The sequence below is a fragment of the Podarcis vaucheri genome (assembly GCF_965113315.1).
Source record: "Podarcis vaucheri genome assembly, chromosome: 6".
Classification (NCBI taxonomy): domain Eukaryota; kingdom Metazoa; phylum Chordata; class Lepidosauria; order Squamata; family Lacertidae; genus Podarcis; species Podarcis vaucheri.
In genome coordinates, this window is record NC_138764.1 from 51,207,035 (window position 1) to 51,234,870 (window position 27,836).

General features: G+C 40.3%; 1 long non-coding RNA gene across 3 annotated transcripts in view; it reads left to right on the forward strand.

Annotated features, from left to right (window-relative positions):
• The first annotated feature begins 19,797 nt into the window (after positions 1–19,797).
• Positions 19,798–27,836, forward strand: part of LOC309534572 — an 88,170-nt gene continuing 80,131 nt past the window's right edge. The window contains exons 1-2 of one of the 3 annotated variants that reach the window (XR_014220785.1): positions 19,798–19,930; positions 25,247–25,344. This is a non-coding gene — a long non-coding RNA (uncharacterized lncRNA). Of the gene's footprint in view, positions 19,931–21,801; positions 21,870–25,246; positions 25,345–27,836 lie in introns of those variants that run through there. The other 2 variants (XR_014220786.1, XR_014220787.1) reach the window with 2 other exon arrangements.

Consider the following 27,836-nt stretch of genomic DNA (forward strand, 5'->3'; position numbering starts at 1 on the left):
CAGTAGCAGCAGCACATCTAAGCATAGGAGAATTAAGGAACATTACAATTATCAGTGCTGTTTATGGGACTACAAATGAGACATTTCACTATGAAGGCATAGACAACTTAAATCAAAAGGATAACCATGGGGGTGGAGACAGTAAGCAGTATAAAAAATTAGGGCTTGAGGGTTTTTTTGGGGGGGGGGCTGGGTGCAAAATCAGCACAAATAATGTTAACTATCTTATAAAATAAATTGATGAAAACAGTGCTTTTTTTTCTTAAAAAATCTTTAGGGGTACTCTCATTTTGACTCAAGAAAATCACCATTTTATCGTTCAAATCGGGAAAAATAAATACAGTAAATGGACAAAAGTACAAAGATTCACAGAATGTTTAGGGGTATGCGTCCCCCAGAAAAAAGCACTGGATGCAAAAGCAAATGCCAAACACACCAGGATATCTGGTTGAGAGACAATGGGTTCTATTGTCATTATGGACCCAATAACAACGAAGGGTATTTTGGGTCCTAGTCCTACAATAATATAGTCCTACAGCTTCTGTTGTCCAATGAAATTGTTGGAGTTTATTGATTTTCACTGGTTGTAACTGGAAGGCTGTTTGGTGGGCAGCATCTCAACTCCAGATTCAATTTAGAGACTGAGCTTAACATGAATAACCCACTGGGTTCGCAACTATAAAGGGACTCAAATATTTACAACAGATAGGGACCCAGAAGTTTAAAGGATGCTTCAAAAGATGGAAATGCATTTTATGTTGTTTGAGATAGAGCCATCTCTGAATTGCACTTCAAAAAAATTGCACGCATCTTTAAGGAGCATTTGCAAGGGCATAGATAATTATGTGCAGTGTTTAAATGTAGACAGTGCATGCACAACTAGTAAACTTTCATCATCTTGAATAATTTAAGACAATATGTGCATTATTATCTCATTGCAAGTTAAAGAGAAAATTTGAGAAATGAGTAGATCCCTGCTTGGGGCTGATGACTATGTAATGCTCTGAATGATTAGAGGTGTTCTTTGGGGAATCCGTGAAGAGTTATTCTTGTATATTTATCAGAAACTGGGGTTATTAAAGATGCTGCTTTCTCTCTATATAAAGCTGCAGAAAAACAGGAGCCCCGGAAAACGAATGCAGGAGTATTTGCTAATGTTTCAGAAAATGGAATTATTAACCATGACACACTGACACACAGAGGCTGCTGGATGTTGCCAACTGTTCAGTCCACCTTGAAATTATGTTTATTTGCCTAAGTTGTTTTTTGGTTTCATATTCTTTGGAAGAGGGAATTTCTCTATGCTTGAACCCAAAATTACTTAGGCTGTGTCCTTTTTACTGCTGTTTGTGATACCGCGGCAGCGGCAACAGCAGCACACACAGTTGCTAGCTAGGTAGCTTATTATTGTGGTCACACTCCAGCACACAGCTTACTTGTTGGAACTTTCCAGAAATATTGCACTGCAGTCATTTTCCTCGCCGTTATGCTAATGGAATCAGGAAAATCAATTGTCCTTAAGGAACAGGGGAATGAGATGTGCTGTAAATGCCACAGGATGAGTGATTGGTTGATTGCAGGGATGGTGATTCAAACGCGTCTCATCTCTACATTATCCTGATGAATTTTTATGGCCCTGCCTTTTCTCTCTCTTCTTCTTCTATAGCTGTGGAGGAAGGTTTATGGCTTGCAGCTTTTTAGTTGATTGAATGCAGCTGGCATTGTTGCAGTGCAGAACAAATAGGTGCTTTTTCTTTATGGCCTTAAAAAAATAGATGGAAGTAATTGCACACCAACATTTCTGCAACAAAAGCATTATTTTTTCTTTTTAAAAAATTTGCAGATATTTTATGAAATTATATGGGTTCTCTTTGCTGCTAGGAAAAGAAAACATAGCAGAAGAAAAGGTAAAAATTCTAAAGGAACATGACACCATTATATCTGGGAAAGATAGCTGATGTTCTTTAATTAATTAATTTTCATGTGTTGTTTTCTACTAACAAAGAAAGGATCTCCAAACTTATCATGTGTGGGTTTGCCCTTAGTATTTTTCTGCAACCATTTCAGTCATTATAAGCAAGGTAGTAAAGATATGTGATTCAACTCAAATCATAATAACCCATTTTGCATACTGTACCTGGTATTATAGGGTGAAATTAAATAATACAGGTGATTGACTTTATGAGGGCTGCTGACAGCTTAAGCAGGGCATCCAGGCTCCTTCTATTTGGGTCAAATTAAATTGCTGATAATTTATTGTTCTATTAATTTCTTTGTACACCACAGGTGATGCTTGGGCTGCACATAAGAAATCTCTGTTTTTAGGAAGAAGTTCTTATGTAAGAGGTCTTCTTTTCTGCTTCACATAGCATTCCTATCTGTAATAGCCTTTTCTTTCTTTTTTTGAGGTGGCAGTATTTTCTGACCCAATTTCCAGCTGTGATGTGTTCATAGCTTTGGACTTCCTGTGGCAATATTTTGTCCTCATCTGAATTTATTATTATTATTTATTAAATTTAAATACTGCCATTCATCTGAGGATCACAGTAGAAAAACACAAAAATACACAACGGAATAACAAACAAAACATTAACAATACTTCAGCATTATTGAAGTGAGAATCCAGAGGCTGGCACGTTCCAGGATTGCCTCTCATACACACATGTACTGGATTCTAGGGCTTCTGATGGACCAAACTGCTAAGAAAGGTACTTACTACTATGTGGGCTAATATTATCAGTGATTATTTCTCATACTGAGGGGCACAATGTGTTTTCTGTGATCCATGAGCATAGATGCTTGCTTCCTCCCAGATTTAGAGGCATGAAAATCTCATGGCTGTACCCTACTATAAAGTGAGTGAGCTTCCTGAGAATAAGGAATTATGTGGGCACTGTACATCTTCTTTTTGTCAGTTGTTCAATAACAAGCAGAGGGGGTTTGTTTCCAATGGGCCCATCCTGCATATAAATCTTTCTCCCATGCGCCATTAATACATCCATAGCTTTGTGTGAGATAATTCTGGTTTGTGAGAGAGAAACCATTTACTTCTATAACAGTCACATCATGAATGATGATTGCAATGAGCATGGCACTCGGATTTCTGATCGAACCTGCAAATAACACAGTATTTATGTTTAGGTTGGAACTCTTTTTGGTCAACATTCATTCATTTATTTCAAATTATTTCTATCTTTTCACCTAAGTAAAATCTCTCTCTTTCTTTCTCTCTACACTCCCCCCCCCCCATATAGCAAATATAAATACAGCAGCTCTAAAACTATTTACCTATGAAAAAGGTAGAAATCATTTTTATAATTCCTACCAGAACTAAAAGTAAAGAAATAACTAGGCGAGAGCTGTTGCAAGGAAGGCAAAGGATCATGGGAAGAAACCACTTAGGCCTTCTCCAGTCATATTAATCTCCTGCACACCTCTCATTAATTTGGATGAGGCTTGTGTAGGAGACATCTTTGGTGGAATGCTTCTGATATATTGAGTTCCAGTCTTTATTTCAACAAAATTCTACTATCATAAAACACGGGGAAGGGGGGGGGGAGAAACACTGCAATAGCTGTCCTAATTATCTACTCTCTAAATCAGTGGTGGCACCATCGACTTAATTTCTTCCTGGTGGTGGGTGAGGGAGACAGAGAGAGACACAGACAGAGGTGTGGCCCACAAACTTTTGGTTCTGACTCCACCCAATTTAGCCCAAGCCCACCCACCTTTGGGTCTAGCAGATTCACCCTAGGGAGTGTGCCCCTTGACAGAAAAAAAAGTTGCCTGCCCCTGTTCTAAATGGTCCCAAAGCCAAATAGATTTGCACCATGATCCCAATTATGTTTACCCAGAAACAAGTCCCAATAAATTCAGTAAGACTTCCTTCCAAGTAAGTATACAGGATTGCATCCTTAAACTTGTAGAAGCATGCAAACAAAAAGGTGTTAGGAGGCCCCCTCTTGCTTTGTCAACTGTTTCTCAATGACTTGTAGGGTTAGTAATTCACTACTTTTATAAATTAATGGTGATATAAGAATGTAAGTACTGCCTTGCTGGTCCATCTAGTTCAGCATATGGTTGCCAACAGCAACCAGAGAGATATTTCTGGAAGCTTAATTTCATAAGCAGATCATGAAGGCAACAGCCACACCGTATTCCTGGTTCCTAGTATCTGGTAACTCCAAAGGCTACAACATCCAAGTCTTGAGTTTTCATTTACCTATTGATAGGCCTATGCTCTATGAATTTGCCACCATTTGCGGCATGACTGTGGCTGTATACAATGTTACCCACACCCCAATCTCCGAAGGTCGAGAGACTTATGGAGTACGAGCACATATCCTGTGTTTGGTTTCCTTGAATGAAACTGGTCTCATGCCTGAAGAGGAAAAGCCTGTCCTTTTTTTTTTGGAAGCACCACTAGCTAGTCATTTCTCTAGCAACACATCTGGTCAACCTTTTAGCCATGCAAAAGATGCTTAACAAACTTGGCCAGAGTTTTGCCATTTCAGCAGTTCCTTCTACTACAGAATTTTATCTTACAAATTAAGCCACAGGCATGGATGAAATGGTTAGAAAAACACTGGGGCCTAATTTGAATAGTAGAATGTCTGGCATCTGGTGGGCGGGGCTTTTGTGTTCTGCTCCAGAATCAGCCCCTCCCTTCAAGTGTTCAGTTAAGTTCAATTAGAGAGTCCAACTGTCATTCTTGCTTCTTGCCTCATGATGTTGTTTTCTCTCAGTTTCTCTCAGACAGTTTGTTATTGTGTTATAATTTTCTTTATTATTGAAGCTTTGTTTGACATACACATGAGCCACTTACTTTGCTGAAAGAAAAGAAACTCCACTGAAGAATGGTGGTAAGTGAGAGCATATTCCTAGTTTGACAGGAAGATTTATTTTTTTAATCACCCCACCCTCCATAACAGAAACCCATGGATGATATCCAGACTAACTGCCCAGGCTTATAAAACTTTTTTATTCCCAAGCCTCCCAGGCAGTAGGAAAAAGAAACTCAAAGAATTCACATTTGTATATCTGAAAGCTGCAAATGTTTTGGATTGGTTTTACATGCATCGTTCAGATTTAAAACTGTATTCCAAGGACTGGACTTGATTTTTACTTCATAAAACATTTTAACTGTTGGTTTTTAATTTTGTATTGTGGTATAATAAAAAAAGAATTCCATGGATGTCTAGATCATAAAATCATAAAACGTGCAGCAAATTAAAGTGTGGAAATATAGGCTGTAGACCTTTAAAACATCCCCTTCTAAATTGCTTCCAAAGTTTCCCACTTCCCTTAGCATAGAAAGAGACCACATGTTTGGTAATTTACTTATAAGCTTTACTTACAAACTCTTCAAAAGTCAGATTAATGTGTTTTTCCATACAGCAGCAAGACAGGCAGTTTAACTTATTTTTAAAAAGATAAGAGTTTCTAAATTATTTGTACAGAAACACAAAGATGGCTTGCTGAAGCCATGCAGTCTAAGCTTGGAGTATCCAGCTCAAGATCACCTTATTGGTAGAGTTCATCTTCTGGAAGTGAGAGAACAAAGAGTTTGGTAACCCTTCCTCCCAATGTAATGGGCTGTGACCTAGCTAAGCTTCGGAGGACTGGTTATTCTATTGTCTTAACCCCATTCATGATTTAATTAGGTTAATCATGTTGGTTATACAGGATGAGTCCTTAAAAAGAGGCCTCGTGAATAAAGAGTACACATGTTCCACAAGGCCTCTTTTAAAAGACTCACCCTGTATAAGGCTGCATATATCCTACAATAACTTTGAATCATATTTTCTTTGCATAAAACATACACTAGGAAACTATCAACGTAGGTGAAATAAATGGCACACATAGCTTGTGTTTCTAGGATTCTGAATCATCATCAGCAATACTCTGGAAAGCAGCACAGGTGAATGCTCTTCAGGCTTACCTTAGGAGAGACAATAATATCATGCTTTTTATTCTGTCAGATCAGATGACACATAGGATATTGATGACACTAACAGTTGTAAGGATATGGGAAATGATTTTTTGTCTCTTTCATTTTGCTATGCCTTCCCCAACACAATCTTATGTTTCTTCTGTTTTCTGTCAGAAAATGATGCTAAGGGGAAAATAGTATTTTATATTTTATTTTCTACATATTATTATTTGCTGGTTTTCAACCCATTGTTGTTGTTGTGTGTATAAAATCTACTTTGGACTATCAAGAAAAGTTTATGATGGTGGTGAATTTAAAGAAATAAATATTTTTAAAATGTAAAATGTTCATTTAGACAAAGGCACCTTTTAAAAACAAAGCACGTTATCTAACCTTATCGAAAGGTTATGCACTTTTGTATTTCATCAATTTCAATATTAAGAGTTCAACATGTGAGGAAGATACCTGCATGTGATTAATCTCTTCCATTGAAATATGTAGGTTAGGGCCAAACAACACATTCTGCAGGAGATCTACGGTTGATCTCCTAACTCCTCTGCCCCCAGCTCTCCCTGAAATGCTGTCATGGCAGCCTGTCAATTTGTTCAGAGCAGTGGTAGGCAGGAGGAGGGAAGAGGTATAATCTCTACCTCCGGAGGTGTTTTTCTGAACAAAATGACATCCCTTCACTACTTTACTTTGTCAACACAGCAAGCTGCTTCCCCTGCAAGTCAGACAGTACCTTAACCTTGGATGGTTTGGACCCATATTTCCTAAAGGTAAGACTGAGCAGTTAACCTCTCCCCCCCACCGGTAAAACAGTGGTTTCTGTACTCTAGGCTGCGGACTTTTGTAGGGATATTGTACCACACCAATGCTGTGTGATTAAGAATAGAGCAACTGATTATAACTGACTTGTGCTGGTGCTAGGCAGCATCCTATGACATTTGAAAGTATCTCATTAGCAGTTTATGAGCAGAGGGCTGTATGTATCCAGTGTGCCTACATGTGGTGCCATTCAGCAGAGTATCTGAGAGAAAATCTTGTTTCCCGAGAATCTTTGTTTTCCTTTCTTTTTAAATCAAACATATGTCTGGCCCTCATTCCCATGAACAAAGGTTTTTAACTGTGAAAGACAAACGACACACCATGTGGTAACTTTTCTGTGTGTGTGGGATGCACCACTTCAGACAACAAGTGGAAGGATTGCCTGATCAAATGCTCCACCGTAGGAAAACTCCAAGCAACATCCTGCACAGAGAAAACCCAGCCAGAGGAAAGGAGTCTAGGTAATGAGGTTGACAAAACTCATTATTACTTGGTTCAGAATATGAATTGTAGCTCATAATGATTCCCTGTATTGCAAATTGAGCAGCATTTCCCCCAAAATTTGTCCCAACCTCATGGTTTGGAAGTGTGCGGGGTTCACAGTGGACTTTGGAAGCTTATTCCAATCATCCAAATCTTTATTATGGTCAAAGATCAGCAGAAGGTAAGAGCCACCTCCATATGTAAATAAAAATATGTTAGAAGGGCAATTGAGTAACTGCAGAAGTAGAGGGTGCACATACTCATATTCTCACAGTAGGCAAGCATAAGATAAAAGAACACAAAACATGTAAATCAAACATTCAGTTTTAGAGCTGCTGTGTGGCACATACCACCCTCTGACGTATATCAACCATAGAAATACAATATATGGCCATTGAATGTGTTATATCAGGATTTATATCTTGGAGCAGTAAGGAGATATAAAGCTTATTGGAGGAAGCATTTGGATCTCATGTTTATAATGATGTAATAAAAAGTGCATTGAACTTTTCAAAGTTTTGAATGGACTCACAAGAAACGGGTTTGTTCATTTTGGAAAACAGCTTAAATTATCCGAGATCATTTTGAACTGAGCTGTGGGGAGATATGCAACCCAAATATGTATTAGTGGTTTACCATGCAATGAGCAAATTGTGCTGCCGAGGCCCACAGTTTAGGGCTAATTTTATAATGTACACAATTGATTCTTTAAAAAGGCATTATTGTTGTGGATTGCCAAGGTCTTGTGTTAGTGAGGTTGGTAAAGTATCAAGCTTGATTTTGCAGACTTTTCATGTGGCTATTTTTATACAGAATACAACCATTGTGTCGTGAAAGGCAAATGAACTAGATTCATGAGAAGAACATTGATTTTTTTTTTGGGGGGGGGGTTACTCAGTTTTAAAATACATCTAAATGCAAAAGATCAGCTAGATATCTACTTGCTGCTGCTTCTTGTCACCCAGTATCTGAGATTGTTATGCATATCCTGGTACAGTACATTAAATCACAGTAGCAGAGAGAAGCATGGTGATAGATTTTGCTGTGCATATTTAATATAATACACCATGTCAGCAGAATTTGCATTAATTATCAAGGGGGTAACTGCAACTGATTAGATTTCCTTCCCCCAAAAAGTTGCATAGACTTGGTCAATGTGTGTATTATAAATGTATAATAAACCTGATCATGTGATTTGTTGAATCAGGATTTACCATATGAAAAACAAGGTGTATATTACTGTGAATGAAGGGAATGCGCATGTGCAGAATCAATGCAATGGACAGAATGAAATCAGATTGGCTTTGCAGGCTTAAGGTGTCTGTTGTGCTCCACTTAGAAGGAAACCATTGGCTTTTGCAGTTGTATCTTACTCTTCTCATGAGCTAATGGGGGCATCCATAGGGTGGCCTCCCATCCAGATATAGCAAGGCCTAAGCCACCAGAACTGAAGCAGGTGCCTTCAGACCATTCTTCCAACTCCTAGTGCAACTTCATATGCACTTCCGAAGACATGGATTGGATCAAATTGACATTAAGAACACTACTGCTACTTCATTTTTTTCACCTGTAAATATGGACAATGCATCACAGGGTACAGGAGACAATTCATCCCCCAAAATATGACTATTTGATTGGAATGTCTTTGTGGATCTGCATTTTCCTGTTCTACCTAGTCATGACCTACATGTGTGAGTCATCAGTTGAGGTCACATTTGCAAGCTTCAGAGGCTGGTTTATATGGGGCCTTTTCAATAGGTTCTGGTATAGCATTTTCCATATACATGAAAACATAGTAAATAGTAAATACATGACAAGTGACATGATATCAGATTTCCTATGGCTCCATGTCATGTACTTATATCATGGAAACCTGTCTGCTGCAGTGACATGTTAGAGACTTCACCATGCACGATGTTACATACCTCTGCCGTGTTTTTGTGTCTTTCCTTTCTCACTTTTTCTAAACTAAAAAGCCCTAAGCACTGCAATCCTTCCTCACAGGAGAGTTGCTTTAGCCCTTTGATTATTTCGTGGAATCTGTTCCACCTCTACAATATACTTTCTGAAGTGTAGCAACCAGAACTGTACACAACATTCCCAGTATGACTGCACTGTAGCTTTGTGTAAAGGCATTGTAATCACAATAGTTTTACTTTTGATCCTTTCTCTAAAGATATCTAACATGAAGTTCGTCTTTTGGCCTTTTCCACAACTACTGCATACTGGGCCAACACTTTCACTGAGCTGTTCAAGGTAACCTCACGAACCATCTCCTAGCCAGTCACTGCTAACTCAGACCCCCATTAGCATGTTTGAAATTCGGATTCATGTATTCTTTTTATTTCAGGAGTTGATATATTCCTTTCTATTTCCACTTCTCTTTCACCTTGCCTTCCTAAGAAACCACCTAAATAAAGGAAAAATTTAGGTGTGTCAGTTGTGGCTCTGCAAAATGACTTGATTTTTGCTTGCTATGTGCAATTCAGTTTTCCTGTGCCATTTCCATTGTCACTGTAGTCCAGCATAAGGGGCCCTGACTTGGGAAGAAACCTTGAAGAAATTATAAGAGAACAAGCCAGGATTGTCACAAATGGCACTGAATTGATGTACTAAATGGCTGAATCTTTTTATTGCACCATGTGTTCCTTCCCCCTGTTTTTGGCTCTTTTCTTTCTCCTTTGTTATCTTCAACTGCATCAATTTAATTGCTACTTTTTAAGCTAAAAGTTTGACAAATGGAAGTATTTTTTTTTTAATGAGAGTTCGTCCTGTATATATTGCAGATGTCAACCAACATGGCAAAGCATAATAGCCACATGGCAATTAAGAAATAGTGGTGGAATGTTCAGACAAAAGTAAGAACAATTCTTTCTTAAAGGTATTTAAAGTGTGGCACTAGTAAGTCATTGTGAGTATGGCAGTGGTTTAACACAGACAAAAAAAAAAGGAGATTAAGAAGCAACCTTTCACACCGCTGACCACGTATAAAATCCACAGAAGTTAAAAAACAACACCACCACCTGCTCAAAACCAGTGGCAAGATTGCACCATGAAACCTCTGAAGAAAAGGTATTTGTATTAAGCTAAAGTAATCCACTAGAGGGTGCAAGTGAGTAAATTATATTCTGCATGCAAATGTGCTAAAATGAAAAATTGCTTTTTGTCATAAAGCGGTTCCTAGAGTGAAATATGAAATACAGTACTAACCTTCTATACCTGAATTGCCTGAGGGATCTCCAACACATTTGGATAATCAGAGGTTCGTGCAAAAGGAAAAACTGTTCGCCCAGGGTTACATTAACATGGGCCTGCATAGAAGATGCGTTGTGAGCACCCCTCTCACCTGTTAGTTCTGCTCACTTGCCAGCTTTGGACTACAATCCTGCATGCAGCTCAACAACACATGCCAGTCCCATTGAAATAAATGAATCTTAAGCACATGCAGCTGTGTGGCAATTCCCCCCGGGGGGAGGGGGTGGTCTGGCAAAAAAAAATCAATCAATCAATCAATCAATCAATCAATCACATAAAGCGCAATCTGTACTGTTGCTCATAACATAGATGTTCACCATTCCATGTATTGTGACAAAACCCACACTAGCTGATTTTTTTAAATGTCAGTGCTGGGATGGTGAAATAGCATGTAAGATCTACCCTACAGCGTCAGTGCCATATCATGACAACACTTGCATAATATACTGGAGTCAGTGTGCAAGACTGGCAGAGCTGTAGCAATGCTGGTGCTGTTAGTGGGACTGCCCAAGTTGTGCTCTGAAGATTCAAAATATGTGTTGGTGTTGTTGGTGTTTTTTAAAAACCGTATTATATCTGGACAAAGAGAGTTGCACTTAAAAAAATAAAAGACCTACTCTAGATAATCAGTAGGCAAGATGCATCGAGGAAGATCATGTTGCCATTTTAACAGCATTCTCCTTTTTTTGCATTTACTATGCTCAGTTTCTGTGCTATATTCTGATCGTAACTGTAGGTTACGTTTAGATCTTTATTTTAATATAGGGGAAATGATTCAACCGGATACTTCTTAATTAACAATAAAAACCCATCTATGAACAATCACAGTATAATGACATTCTTAGCTGAAGGAAATTTACAGATGTGTGCAGCTTCTGCCAATACAATAACAGCTAGCATTAAGCCAAAGAGTTTACTGTAGGAAGCATTCTAGCAAGAGAAACCATTTTATGTAGAAATGCGGCGTATCACCCCCACCTCCTACTCCTAAAGCAGAGATCGGCAAACTGTGTCCCTCCAGGTGTTCTGTACCACAGCTCCAACAAGTTCCATCCAGCATGATCAACGGTCACTGATGATGGGAGTTGTAGTCCAGTAACATCTGGAATGCCACAAGTTCTCCACCTAAAAAACAATCCAGTCTTTGAAGAAACCAGGAAGGACACATTCACAATAAATTCACATAAAATGATTTTGCCTGTTTGAAAAGTCTTTGCATAATGCTGCTTATTATTGCTTTCAATGGACTTAAATGTGCCAAATGCTGTGTGCTGGATAAGGCCAATGAATTATCTTTACCCTCTGATTTAGCTAGCCAATTCCCTAACTAAGCATACAGTCATCTGGTCCATAACAAGCAGTCCTTGTTTAGCACAAGCCTTCTTCTATCACTTTAACACCTATGGCTTCTCGCAAAGAATCCCAAAGTTTACCCTTCACAGAGCTACAATTTCCAGCACTCTTAACAAACTGCTGTTTCTAAGATTCTTTGGGGGGGGGGTGCTATGACTGTTAAAAATGGTATAAGAGGAATTTAAATATTTGGTGCAGATGCTACCTGCATCCATAGACAAAAACCTAGCATGTTTACTCAGAAGTAAGCCCCAGTCCTTACTCTCTAGTAAACATGCTTAGTGGGACTTTTGGGGGTGTGTATGTTGTGGCTGATTTTATTATACATGAATCGTGTTCTACGGCACAAAGTGCATGAGTTGAATTAATATGCTGTTAATACTAAGACAGGTTTGATTAGCGTCAAGACAGGATAGAGATGACCATTGGACAAGACACACAACTTCCAGCCTCATGGCAATGCAGTCTGGTGCCCTCTACATGTTTGAGCTCCAACTTTCACAGTCCCAGTCAGTATATGCTGGCTAGGGTTGATGGGAAGGTTACTCACAAGAACTAGATTTTGGGATATTTTCCCTCCTGTGGTCATCTTGATGATGATGCTCAACCACTATGGTCTCATGCTTTAATAATACATCATCTTAGGCATCTGAGCTACCGAACAACTATTAAGAAGCTTTAAAACTTACAGACATCCCTGATTGCTCCCTTGAATTGGCAGAGGAACAACAAAACATAGCAAGCATGTTACATTAATTTTGTGTTATCTTTAGGTATGTGTAGATACTCTAGAGGTAAACTGGCTTTCAGTTACCACAAATAACCTCTTCTTTCTCCCTTTGGGCCATCACAAGGCATGAAAACCATGAATGGAAAGGTCATGGGTGGAAAAAAGGGGAGAGGGAAGAATGAATGAATGCTTTTATGCCATGTGACGGACTAAAGGAAGAAAGAAGTGGTGGTTATGTTGTGCATTCTAATATCATTTATTCTGTTGCCTTGCTTCCTTCAAATTAATGAAGTTTCCTCCAAAATATGATAGAAATTTGTTCCTGGTATGCTAACGGTATGGTAATGGTGGGTCAGTGATGCTTCACTGAAATATTTGTTGTAGTGGTTTTGTTCCACCAGCTAATCCATCATGTGGTCCATTTTGGTTAAAATATTTGAGATCTCTATGGTCCAAGATAAGCCAGAGACAGGCAGGTCATTTATGGGTTTTTAACCTCCCTTAAATTGATTAGGTGACAGCTACCATATAGACTACTAGCCATTTATAGCACAACAGCTCCCTTCAGTTAACTATAGATTCAGGAAGAAAGATGTAGTGCAGACATTAGATGCCATGATAAGGACAGATCCTGTTCAGTATTACAAATAGTGACCCATATGCTAGTGAGGCAAAGCAGCTGATAGGCACACCTTCTTCAGGGCTGTGGACTGCAGGGTTTGCACAAAGCAAAATGGCTTCTTTTCAAGCATCAACAGCACCAGATGGTGCCTTTTGTAGCACAGCCAGTATGGCCTGGGCTGAAACAATCAAGAGAATGAAAGCTGCTTGCAGCTCCTGGCACCTCAATTCCATGGTATTTGGATTTGTCTAAAATAAACTGACAATGAGACAAATAGACCCAATATTATGGAACACATTAATAATGTGTTCTGTTAATTTTTTTTTATTTTTTTTTTGGAAAAAGTGAATTGTTAAAGCCTATTAATAACTGCTAAATGACAGAAAAAAACCAGCTCCAACTATTATGTGGCCATATGGCTATGTGGAGAAATTAACATTTGCCACAAAAATGTCATATATCTTTTGCCCATCCTGAGGCTAAATTTAATAAACTCACTGTCACCAGCCCTATCACGAAGTTTGTGAAGGAAGAACATGCTAGTTTTCTTTTGGTTGAAACTTGCAGTAGAAATGACTTTGTTGAGAGCTTCCATGTTGACGATCTCAGAGAAGCGGACAGGCCCAAGACCCACCACACTCTACATCCCGTTTCCTACAGTGGATAATCTCTTATGCTATTGCTCCCTACGCCTTCTAAACCTCAGAGCAGCCATGTCAGCTAGTTGCTGTCACCGCATCTTCTGGTACCAAATTCCACACTTTTATTATGTGTTTTGTGAAGAAATCTTTCCTTTTATCCTTCATCTCCTGCTAATTTATTTCATTTGATGATCCTGAGTTAAAGGCTTCCCTGAAACTCGCCACATCCCCATCTCAGTGACCACACTGCTGCTGTAGTGACGGGGGCACCACTGCCTCAGAACCTCTCAAAAGCCACCACTGTTCTAAACTAATAATTCCCAAATACATTAGATTCTTCTGGGGTAAATTTTTGAATACAGAAAACAAAAATAAAAATGAGGAAAATATAGGAGTCTGAAACAGTTCCGCCTTTCTTTTTAGAATAATGTCATTCAGTCCTCTGAATAAATTGAGAGCCCCCCTAAACAGACTTAGGACTCAGCTATACAGCTTCAAATAAAAAGTTTTAAGTGTGTTGTGAAGGGCAATATACAAAAGTGACACTAGATGACGATGGTATGGCAAATTCAATATATTTTTCAAAACTTTTTTTAAAAAAGCATTTTCACAGTGTTTTTTATATGTGTGTAGATTCGACCTTTGTCTTCCCAGTGAAAGTAAACCATATCAGTACCACAGAAAACTGTAAGGGGTGTTCTCTGCTTGAATGATAGGGCAGCTAAATTGAACATGATGCAAGAGTCATGTGCTTTTTCTAGAATGGCAGGCATCCTTTGAACAATGGTTCCAGTACAGACTTCCCTAGTTATTGTGGTGCACACCTTGTGTCTTATTATATGGATCCAGAATCAATGTTCAGTTTCAAGTCACACAACGTGAGATTATGTAATATCTATCTTGTTATTAGGCCTTTTTGGAGCTCTATTTCTATTTGGTTTGAGCTTCCAGGGACAGCAGAAGACATCTAAGAGCTAACCACTCAACCCTGCAACACCTCATAACATCAGCAGAAGGCAGGGGAAGAAACAAAAGAACAGGAACCTGTGGCCATCCTGATGTTGTTGGACTCCCAACCCCCATCACCGAGCATGCTGGAGAAGGATGATTGAATCCAACAACATCTGGAGTGCTATAGGTTTCACATACCTGTTCTAGAAGATAATAATAATACGGGACGCGGGTGGCGCTGTGGGTAAAACCTCAGTGCCTAGGACTTGCCGATCGCATGGTCGGCGGTTCGAATCCCCGCGGCGGGGTGAGCTCCCATCTTTCGGTCCCAGCTCCTGCCCACCTAGCAGTTCGAAAGCACCCCTAAGTGCAAGTAGATAAATAGGTACCACTTCATAGCGGGAAGGTAAACGGCGTTCCCGTGTGCTGCGCTGGTGCTGGCTCGCCAGAGCAGCTTTGTCACGCTGGCCACGTGACATCGAAGTGTCTCCGGACAGCGCTGGCCCCCGGTCTCTTAAGTGAGATGGGCGCACAACCCTAGAGTCGGAAACGACTGGCCCGTACGGGCAGGGGTACCTTTACCTTTAATAATAATAATAATAATAATAAATTTATTATTTATACCCCGCCCATCTGGCTGGGTTTCCCTAGCCACTCTGGGCGGCTTCCAACAAAACACTAAAATACAATAACCTATTAAACATTAGAAGCTTCCCTAAACAGGGCTGCCTTCAGATGTCTTCTAAAAGTTTAGTGGTTATTTTTCTCTTTGACATCTGGTGGGCGGGCGTGCCACTACCGAGAAGGCCCTCGTAACTTGGCTTCTCACAGCGAGGGAACCACCAGAAGGCCCTTGGTGCTGGACCTCAGTGTCCGGGCAGAAGATCACAGGAGATACTGCTCTGAGGAGTTTCACTAGAGCAATATCCTGTTATATTCTAGAACACATCATGGATTTATACCAACATCTTCAAATGAGCAGAGCATTCTGCTGCAGAGCATTGTGTTGCCAAGATACATAGGTTACATTATGTACGTTACTGGTGAGAAAAGAAGGGTCATATAGCAGACTCTTCCATTGTAGTGCCTTGCTGAGATGGCATTTCAGAGTAGATGTTCATTGTAGGAGACTGACTGTGATTTTCAGGACAAAGCCAACATAGAGATGGGAGACAGATTTTGAACAAAATTCTGAGAATGAAGAAGCCATTTTGTCTGGAGTAAGCTAATTGGAAAGCTGTTTCTTGTGAGATAGGGCTGTGGAGAAATGGTGATTTTGTACCTTTGGGAACTTTTCTCTCACTTTGGTCTGCCTTTTCCAGTATTATTGAATCTTTCTAGGCACTTTCCTCTTTACGTAATGCACTTAGATTTGTAATTATAAAAGAGAAGTTCATTATCAATTCATATGAAAATATTGTGTTTGTGCTGTTTTTTAAAAAGATATAATCACAGCATGACCATTTAGAGAAAACAAAGGATATGACAGTTCCTCACACAGATTACTCACCTATAAACAGATGGATCCTCATGGATCTTTCCCCCACTCACTAAAGGTCAGTAAGAAGACATCAGTTTTTGTATCTGTCACATGCAGAGGTGTTTCCACTCCACTGCGGTTTGTCGTCTGCTGAAAACTTCTGTGTCAAAATTACTTAACTTACATAACTAATTATGTAAATTATGTCAGCATGACTCTATTCCACACTATTCATCTCAGTGTAAAGGAATGGGAAGGTAAAGGGGTGATGCAATCAATTACAAATTGTTTGCAGATGGAAAGCAAGAACATTAGTGAATACTGATCATATTCCTTGCAATGATTTCTGTTCTAAACAAGGGATAAATAAACGGACATTGGCACTTTCTGCTCCTATTTCTGTTTTCATTTGACTTATCCAAAATACCTACTCTTTACCTCCATGTGTGCACATGAGCACAGGCATCAGCAAGGCAGTGTGGAGAATGGATGGTTATGTGCACCTCCTGCATTGCACATCTTTCCCTTGAATGGAGCTTGCATAACTTTACTGAGCAGAAGAAGAGGGTCACATGAGGACTTGGGAAAAAGTGGCAGCAGGGTTCAGTTGAGCCCCATGGGGATTGCTCTGTGCAGGGACATGGGACGTACATAGCAATACCATATTTACTCTAACGTAATGCACACTTTTTTTTGCCAAATCGCATCATGAAAATTAGGGTGTGCATTAGATTCGATGGCACATTTACATTCACTAGCAAATCCTTTTTTGGTTTCAAGGTTTTCAAAATGGAAGTGTGCATTAGATTCGATGGCACATTAGATTTGTGTAAATATGGTAGATTGCATCCCTGAATATCCCTTGAATGTAGATTTTTAAAAGAAACATTAGCTAGAACTTTTGAAAAAATAATATTGTCTTACTAATACAATTTAAGAGCATTTATATATATTTTCCACTTCACCATCTGCACTGTCTCTACCCCCTCCTTGCACAGTGTCCAAATCCAAGCCTAAATTACTCATGCGTTTTCAGATTCTTTTGACAAAGGAGGAAAAACATTTTTGTATGTCAAAAAATGACTTATTTAAGGGCAATTTGTGACACACCCACCCACCCCTTGGCATTTGTGTACCTGTTTTGAATCATGAAGCCCTGTGCTTGTTCAAGTGACCTTGCCATGCCTCCCATCAGTACATGATGACATACAGTATACTATTTACTATAAAGTATTTTGTTGGCTTTCGCCATCTCATGCATCACAATGCAACGTCAGCCCATTTGCTACATGGCATCTGATTTGGCACAGAGATCCATTTACAGAACTGTTGCCAAAGATGGAGGCAGAAGCAGCAACAGCTTTGGCAGCTCATGGGCAGCTTGACTGGAAATGTAGTTGGCGATGAGGGAAGGATCTGGCCTCTTTAAATAATTTGCTGAATGTGATCTGATGATGATGACGTCTACCCAACTGAAATTGCAAATTTTAGTATGACAAATGGAACCATGAAAATTTGGCACAGCCTCTTGAGTTTACGCCACCATTTAAAGATTGTAGAGCATTTTAGAAAGCCGTTTAGAGACTTTAGACTGAGCAACCTACAGGGAATCTTTGGCTTGTGTGCAACTGGGGAGGCAGAGGTGCTGCAGGAGACTCACCCTCTGAATCAGAGGATAGTTGCAAGACTGTGGCGTCTGGCTGGAAGAGCCCTAACTGAGGTCCTGGTGGTTCTCTCCCCACTCCCCGGAAGGATCCTGAACCTCATCCTCATCAGAGGCCTCTGCCATGTACTGCAGGGTCCCCAAATTGTAGGTCATGACAGCATAAACTTGTTTACTAGGGACTGCATATCTACAGTGTGTGTGTTCTGTGTATTTTTTATGAATTGAATGTAGTTTTGTACGAATGTGTCAATTTTATAATGTATCTACGTCAATGATTTTAAATGCAAGGTCACCTGGAGAGTTTTGTTTAAGAAGCTACTAACAAGTCTAGCTAATAATAATAACAATGTATACAAATATAAGAGCAGTTATCCATCCTTCTGCTGTTCCTGCAACTTTTGAGTTTGGGGCAATTGCCTGTGGCAGTGAAAAGCAAGCGTTCTTTGTTTTTGTTAGCAGGCCTTTGATATTGGGCATTTGTTGTGAAGACTTCCCCTGCTGTCATTTCCCAATGCTAGAATTATCTATTTCCTTTTGCTTTCTCTCAAATAGCTTCCATTTTCTCCTTCCAGAATCCTGGATGGTGTTTGGACACATAGACATTTGATAATGCCCTGTAGACTCTTGTAATAAGGGATATATGGTTTATGTCATCAAGACAAAAGAACAAGAAGGAATTAAATTGGATCTAAGAAGTGATTTGCTTTGCCAGAAAGGCAGTGTGAATTGGCAAGCAAAGACAAAGATAGAGTGATTACCTATGAGGTTGGAAACATACTAATCAACCTGAGCAAAGCAGCCTCAGTTCAGGTTGATAATTATCAAGTGTTTGACCTCCTTGTTGACCTGGCCAAGGAAATAAATCTACACAAGTTGAAGGGGTGCAAATGAGGAGATTACAACATTCAGCAGGGAAACAGGGCAGTTTGCAATTCAGAGGCACACAAGTAAAAGGGAATTGTTTAGAATAAATACTCCACAGTTAGAGGAATGAAAAAGTTAGGAATGGAGGGGGAGATGGAAGGAGGCAAAACAAGCAGCAGGAGGCAGGGAGGAGTGTAGGAGAAGTAGCAGTTTATGCACATCTCCTTGAAGACGGGGCTTCTAGTAATGGGGTTCAAACAGAGGAAGGTCTGACAGATAACATTTGAATTAATTCAACATGGAACAAGCAGCTGCACTGAAAGAATATATTGGTCTCATGGAACTGACAGATTTGTCTGGAAACTGGAGGGAAAAAAACCTACTACTCTCCATTGTGAAAAGATAATGGAATACAAAGCCGTTTCTTCAAAAGTGGCTTCAAAAGCTGCTCAAAAGTACTGTTCATTATTATAGACATGCTCCTGTATTGTGAAAGAACAGCCTTTAAAAGACACGAACTTTTTCTGGGCCAACAGGAGAGAGAAACTGAAAAACAAATGGGACTGTGCCTTTCTTTTTAATGTGGACCCCAGGTCTACCTCTGCTTCCTGCTGCTGTTGCAGCTCCTCTTCTTCACAACTGCAAGGGAGTTGCTATTCCTGCCCCTCCCTCTCTTGTCAGCACCCCCAGGAACTGATCTGGCTGAGTGTAGGTGGCACCTGGCAGATGCTCTGCATGGACCCCAAAAGCTTTCTTTTCTGCCTCTGCCAGGCCAGCTGTACCTTGACTCCAACAAGTCACAGCTGGTGACTTAATAGACAGAAATGCAACCTGGACCATTGCTCCACTATCTCTGACATGGAAATCTCACAGGGAAAGCTATACTTGAAGAAGCGGAATATTTACAGGTGCCAGTAAATTATGTTTACAGGGTGCTACAACTCCAGAAAGAGCTAGATTCTGTGATGTCTAATGGCTGGAAACTTGAGCAGCTACTAGCATCAGATCTTCCTGTCTCTGTGGGAGTGAAGCCCAGGCTGAATTTCTGTGTGTCACCATCCCTAAGAAGATGCATACTACTCCACATGGCATATGAGCCCAGTGAGAAGGGACACGATCTTGAAGGTGTGAGGCTCAAAGGTGTAATTGCTCCAGTGCTGAACATTGGAAAGCTTTTCTTTCCAATTGTTTCACAAATGATTAAGTCAACATGATTAAGACACGGGTGTTAATCTGGATTTTGAATCCCTTTGAGGTGATGTAGGTGGAGCAGGTTGCTTGTGAATGGCTGTCTTGTCCTGCTGTGACAGGGTTTGTGTTGCCTCAGGTGTTGGCCTGTGCTGATCTTAACCCTACAAAGAATCAGCCCCACTCCAGGTCCTCCTGCTGAAGAGATGAAGCCTTTTGCTGAAATAATTTTGGAAATTGGGATGTAGAAAGGGGAGGTATGGGGAAGTCGATGAAGTAAGGTTTAAGGGAAAAAAGGATATAAAATTATACATGTTTGTTTGTGTGTTTGTTTGTTTGTTTATGTTTATTAAAACTTTGTAAAACCAATAAAAAATTCATTAAAAAAAAAGGAAGAGTCCGGACCAGAAGGAGGAGGAGGAGTACCAAGAGGAATGGAAGAAATTTAAAGACTATTTAGCTAAATATGTTAAGATAATTTCAATAGAAATACTTTCGAATATCAGATAGGCCTAGGATTTCAATATGTGATGTTGCAGAATAAGATGCTTAAAGTTAAAATGGAAAGAAAGAAAGATGTTAATTGACTAAGTAAATTTTATGTGAAAATAGTTTTGGAAAACTGCTACAATGATTTATATGGAAACTCAGCCACAATGTTAACAAAAGTGGAATTATTACTGTGGATTTTGGGGGTTTGTAGAGATGAATAAAGACAGACAACGAGATATTTTCTTTCAGAGAGCTTGCGTGTGTGCCAGATGAAAGTGAGAGAGAGAGAGATTCTTCTTTCTCCAGCCTCACAGCATCTCCTTTTATTCAAAGTTACAACAAGCATGGCCACGAATGTGCTAGTGGCTGATTGGCTCAATACAAGACAAAGAAACTGAAATCCTATTGGCTCATTTGTATGTAAGGCGGGCTTACATAGCTTCATAGATCTTTGGCACATGAAAGACAGAATGTTAGAGCTGTATTTAGACAGGCATATAAGCTCTTAATCCACCTATGACTAAGATTGATAATGTTATGACTAAGGTGTTTACTAATGTTTAGATTGTTATATAAACTCACACAATTAATTATACATTGAGGATTAACACATCATTGTGATTTACACATCATTGTGAACTAAAGGTGAACTAAAGAAGACAAGTGTGGTATGTAAGGAATGATATACAAAAGGATCTGTGCCAGGCACAGACCTTTAGCCTTGTGCGTGAAAGAGAGGGAGAGAAGCGTGATTGATTATAAACAGGCCTTATAGTCTGTTTTAGAAGCAAAGTGAAGATAGAAATAATTCCCAGAATGCAGGAGGAAAAGAACCAATGTTTTACTATACTAGGCACATAGAAATAACATGTCTACAATTACAGTCAAGATAAATGCTTGTTTGTTTGTCTGTCTGTTTTTGATGTTCTTTTTCTATTTGTTTGTTATAAATTTGGAAAACTAATAAAAAAATAGAAAAAAATATATGAAGAGATGAAGCCTTTGGGCATGCAAAGGTGGCAGTTGGCTAAGCACAGTGCTTTAGGGATGCTCCATCATAGCAGCAGTCAGGCCATTGCTCCATCTAGGTCAGTATTGTCTACTTTAGGGATCTGCTTCGAGCATGTCCCAAACTTGGATCTTAACGTGCAGGAATTCTTATTTTATACATTTTTTGTCATGTGACAAAGACACATTAGAGCAGAAGCAGCAAAGCAGGCCGGGAAGTGCTGGGACTGCACAGTCATTTGGGCCTACTAAAGTTATTCAAGCCTAACAGCTAACTGTTGAGTCATTCTGACACGTGACTTAGCAACCAGTTTCACTTTGTGCTCTCTGTAAGATTTCAGTGAGAGTCTGTCTGCCTCAGCTGTGAACAGAGTCAGTATGTAATCTCAGTCAAATTGTTTGGAACCACGTTGTTTATAAATAAGTTTATTTTAACTCAGTAAAGCTTTTATTCTTTAAAACTCTGCATTATTAATTTACGCTGCGCGTCAATTCCCCGCCCCCCTTGAACCAACAATGAATGCACCAATACATCTCCCATTGGTGGTTTATTCCGTTCTATGTTCACACTTTCCCCCTCCTGAAGGCATTTTGGTGTATAGTTTAGATGTGTAGCCAGAGCCAGCTCTACCATTAGACAGAGTGAGGCAGGTGCATCAGGTGGATGATTCTGAGTGTCATGAAAGGGCAGCAAAAACTTATTAATTCATCATTATTCTGTTTTCTTCCAAGAAGCAGGAGATTAGTTTCATTTTTCATTTTTGGTTTTTTGCCTCAGGTGCCTAAATAACCTGGCTGGCCTTAGGTATTATTATGCAACCTGATTTTTGTGTGACATTTGCTTTTCCACATCAGGAAGCAAAATGTCTTGGGCCAGCTCTGTGAGCAGCATATAGTATGTAAAAAGTAGAAATCAGTATCCCAAAGCATTTCCCTCTTGTACCAAAAGGCCTCCAGCAAGGATTGTAAAAGCATAGGTGGAGAATAATATTTTAAAAGCAAAGCCACATATACATTAATTATTAAAAGCAAATTAAAATATGGAACTCTTAAAACCTCAACATCCAGCTCAGCTCTGGCTATCAAGTGGCAGGGTGGAGAAGAAAACAATACTATGGCACATCTATTGTAGTGCAAGGCAAAATATTATAAAAACCAGAGTTTGGCACCCAGTATTATAAATGCCCCAAAGCTACTGAAACTGTAGAAGAAGCCCCTGAGAAATTGCAATGGCTAAGATACAGCCAGAGTATGTGGAGTATAAATAAATAAATAAATAACCTTCTAAAATTCACTGGGGTATAGAGTCAAATATTTATTTCAATGATATTTGAAGTGGATATATATATATATATATATATATATATATATATATATATATGCACGCCTCTAGGGATAAAGCAAATAGCTCCATTTACTCTAACCATTTGATTAAATTCCCAAAGTAGCAAAGTCACTGGGCAACACTAATAAAGTTTGTAGCTATGTAAGCTAAAATAATGATTAGCGTAATCAAGTCTAATGCTTCAAGGCATAAGTTGATCATCTGTGGAAATCAGGAAGAAAATTTTCTTTCCCCGTTCAGCAATGGATAATTTGCTTGGCATGTTCTGTAGCTTTTTATTTTACCGCCTTCCAAGCACCAGGTATTAGTTACCATTGTATTAATGTGGCTGCCTCCCACTGATAAGAATTACTACAACAACAATACGTTGCATCAGAAATCATATTTAGCCTATGCTAATTGTGTTTCTAGAATGGGCAAACCCAAAGCTAACAAATGCTGTTGCTGCAAATGCAAGTAGGAAATAAGGCTCAGTGCACTGGAGGATATGAACAGAATTACCTAGTTAATGCTATCTTCATCCCCACCCATGATATGCTGATAAGAACTAGTCTTCCTCTGGCTTGTTCTCATACAGCATGTATCAGGGGAGTTGAGCCTGGTGCCTTCCAGACTCCAACTCCCATCATCCCTGACCATTGGCTATGCAAGTTGGGGCTGATAGGATTCCCTTCAGCATCAGGCCTTTCAGACACTGGCAGAGAGCAACAGACACCGGCTGCCTCTCCTTGGCTATCAGAAAGGGTATAAAAGGTAAAGGTAAAGGGAGCCCTGACCATTAGGTCCAGTCGTGACCAACTCTGGGGTTGCGGTGCTCATCTCGCTTTATTGGCCAAGGGAGCCAGCACACAGATTCCAGGTCATGTGGCCAGCATGACTAAGCCGCTTCTGGCGAATCAGAGCAGCACACGGAAACACCGTTTACCTTCCCACTGGAGTGGTACCTATTTATCTACTTGCACTTTGACGTGCTTTCGAACTTCTAGGTTGGCAGGAGCAGGGACTGGGCAACGGGAGCTCACCCCGTCACGGGGATTCGAACCGCTGATCTTCTGATTAGCAAGTCCTAGGCTCTGTGGTTTAACCCACAGCACCACCCGCGTCCCTTCAGAAAGGGTATAGCATTTATTAATTTGAAACATCTGCATAGCCATTGTTCAGTTCAGATTCCAGAGCAGTGTACAACAATATGCATGCTCTCACAAAATCAAATAACATTGGCAGCCCCACCAGAGTAGGGGACTGCATCTGATGTGCTTCCCAAAGGGCAGCGGTGTCAGACGGCCCTTTACTGCTTGAAGAGTTTTGGGATCAGACGCTACATCTCCAAAAACTCAGTATCTTTTGCTAAATCAGGCCACATTTAACACATTTGACTTTTGATCTCAAGCGTTCATGTTGAATACCAGCTGGGCTGTGTCTCACAGTATTATTCAGCTGACAGTAAAGCTTCTTTTAGCAAAAGGGGGAAGGAATTTCTGGCAGTTTCCCCTTCTGAGCCGTCCTATATCTATGGCAGAGGGCTGGGAGGTATGGGGGGGGGGCTGCAACAGGAGAGGGAATCACTGGCAGTGGCTACCATCCTTCTTCTGCTGACAGAAGCCTTGTTGTCAGCTGAGCAACATGACTGGATATAATCCATTAATTGTAGTATTTTTTTTTTACAAGGATACTCAAAATTATTTTAAAATATCAAGTAAACTGGAGCTTGGGTCAGGGGTGGGAGAAATGTGGTTCCTCAGTTGTTGAACCCCAGCTCTCAACAGCTACAGCCCAAACAACCCATGGTCAAGGGTGACAGGACTTGCAGTCCAACAAAATTAGGAGGGCCACATCCTTGGCTTAGACAATTTAAAGCGTCTAGATAAATAAACATGCTTTGGAATGGCAAGGAGCTTGCCATTAGGCTTGCCATTGCGAGCCCCTTCCTTATCATTAGGAAGGGGCTTGCAAAACTGGGTACCACTACTGAAAAGCTGTCTCCCTTGTGGCTGAATAACCACAGAGAAGGCAATTGTAGAAAGACTTTGACAAAAGATAGTATGACATGGGCATCTGCTGGTAGCGGCCACTGCCATTATTTTCTGAAACAAAGCAGGCATATTTTGCAGGTTTCTTGTTCAAGATAATTATTAGAATTGGGGAAAGTTCAATAAACCAGGCAAAAAAACACAACGGGGGGGGGAGGGGGAGGATCTGGATTGTGAATCTGCTATAAAGAGAAAGTTTGTATGGCTACATGCTATTTTCAAGATAGAGAAACTATTGCGAATAAACCTTTGTTTCTATAAGGACCTTTGAAAATTTAAAACTTTAGCCTTTTTCTTTTCTCTTTTTCTTTTCTTTTCTTGGAAATACACAACATATGAGTCCAATGGGCCATCTAACCCAGCACCCTGTTTTTACAGTGGCCAACCAGTTGCCGATGTGAAGCCCTCCTGAAGGACCCTTGTGGAATGCAGACTCCCCACTTGGATTCTAGCAAAATGGTATTCAGAGGCCACTTGTAAGTAAGAAAGGTTGCTTTCATTTTTCAGCATGCAGAGTTATTAGACCAAGGTTTGGCAGTAAATATAAAACTGCTGTATAATGATAGAAACAAATACCAGATCCTTCATTTTTTATTCTTATGTATGTGGTGTACACTAATGGACTAAATGCATTCTTAAATACTGCTGCCAATTCCTCCCCCCACTTTCAATGGGACGTTTATGACTGCCCTTTGTTTAAGTGCACATTAACAAATAATGATGTTTCAAGGGCTATTAAGATAATCATCTAAGTGCAGAAATGGCATTTGAGGCTATCGCATCTCAAAATGGCTGAACAGGATGTGATGGGTGCAGGCATCTTTGCACTCTAAAAGTTAGCAAGCATACCCAAAGGAAACAAAATGAGAACATTGGAAGCAATTTGTATGTTGTGCACAGAAGCTGTCTACACCCTCCTAAAAGAGAGTGGAAGAAAGGCAGAAGAGTAAAAAGAGCAGGAATAAAGAGATGAAAAGAGTCCAGCTGATCTAAAATGAAAGGTGCAAAATGAAGGGGATGAAGAAATGAACCACCTTCATAATGAGGCAAACTAAGTTGCTTTCCTCAGGCAGCATCAGAAGAGGTGGTGGCAGCAGCAGCCCATCTGCCACTGCCCTTCCCTCTCCAAGCTACATTTTGGGGTCAGGGCTGTGCTCAGACTCCGAGCTAAGATGTGCAGTGTGTTGTCTATCCTTTCCTCCATTTTCTTCCACTGTGCTGTTTTGCCCTTTTCCTGGCTTCTTCCAGTTGTTTGAAAGGAGAGAGAAAAAGGGGGAGGGGAGAACAATATGGTGGTAACAAAACTAACAGCATGATTGCTGTGGCAAAAGAAGCATTACTGTTGGTGTGACGACATCCCCTATCTTGAATTACCTGGGGATGCTAGCTGCAGCAGAAATTGTGTGCCTGATCGCCCATCATCACCTGCACAGACCACACTGTGTTTTGGGCTGGCCAGCTGCAGTGGCAGGAGCTGTGGTTCTTGTCTAGTATGATTGGTCAGCAGTCACCTGGTGATAGTAGTAGTATGCTTCGTTCTTCTCCCTGTGCTGATGAGTCAGCCCATTTACACCAGAACCAGGTTAGTTGGTTAAGCAAGTTGCAAGGGCCAGGTGCCGCCACCCTCCCACCCCCCCACCCCCCCACCCCCCAATATCTGACTCCCATAAACGGATAGGGCAACATTACTTTGGGTCAAATCAGGCCACAACTTTACTGATTACAGGTGTAAAGGTTTTGGCATAGGCACTGGGTATGACCATTGACAACCATCCCACTTGCTGGATGTACACCTTGTAGACATCAATCAGAGGTGAGGGGGTCCTATGACATACATCAAGTAAGAACCCCAACTCTTTCCGGACCCCTTTAACATGATACCCCAAAGTCTGGAGGGGCAGGCAACAGCTACAACATTTTGGGGCATTGTGGACAGTGCCAGTGAAAAGGCTCAGCAGCAGCAACCACCAACACTCCCTTTGGAAAAAAGAAATAAGCTGCACTATTGCCACTGCTGAAGGTGAGCATCACCTTTTAAGACACTGTTGGATAATTTTTCTTCCCCAGGATAAATCTGGTGAAACAGTACCTCTCCAACCCCATAATTTCTCTAACCAGAAATAGGTGGCTAATTTTGCGAGGCCACTTGCACAAGCTCTAGCGCCATACGACTTTTGCACAAGGAAGAAACCCCGGGGCCAAATCCATCCTTATTTTGACTGCCAAGCAACAAAAGAGTAAGCATGCAATCGTATAAACAGATAGCTGATAGTAATACTCACTGAAAATAGTGGACCTGAATTTTGAGTAGGCATGTATAGGTAAGATTGCACTGTAGTCCCTCACTTGGCCAATGGTGATCACAAGCACCATTGTAAATGTTGTGTTTTGAGATTCTGATCATAAGATCTCTCTGATCATAAGTTATCCATAACAAGGATGGTTGTTGCCATTGATGCTGCTACTGCCCAGGAGGACCCGGAGGAGTGCAGAGCCCTTTTTAACATGTTTTGTTTTGTTTTTGTTTTTTAATATTTCCTTTCCCTTTCGACTCTATATATGGGGTGGGATGGATGTTTGGGTGGGCTGGGGAATTTGTTAGATTTTGATGAATTTGTAATTTTTGCAGTTTTTGTTTGTATTGTTTTATTGTTTTCTGGGTTGTTTTTGTTTTTTGTTTTTACTGTTTTAAGGTTTTATTGTTCTAGGCTGCGAAAGAATAATATTAATTGCCATCAATGGAGGCCACTATGAGGCCTGGGATTGCTACCGTGGAGGGGCGAGGGAGGTATGGCGGTGGGGGCAGATGTTACAGGCGAAGGGGATCGAGATATGGATACGCTCGTACCCTTTCCAATCTGCGCCCCATCCCGAGGGACGAGGGTAGGGTGAGCAAGGATTACTCACCTCCGTCACTGGTGCTGTGCAATGCCAGGTCTATAGGCAATAAAACCGCCACCCTGCGAGA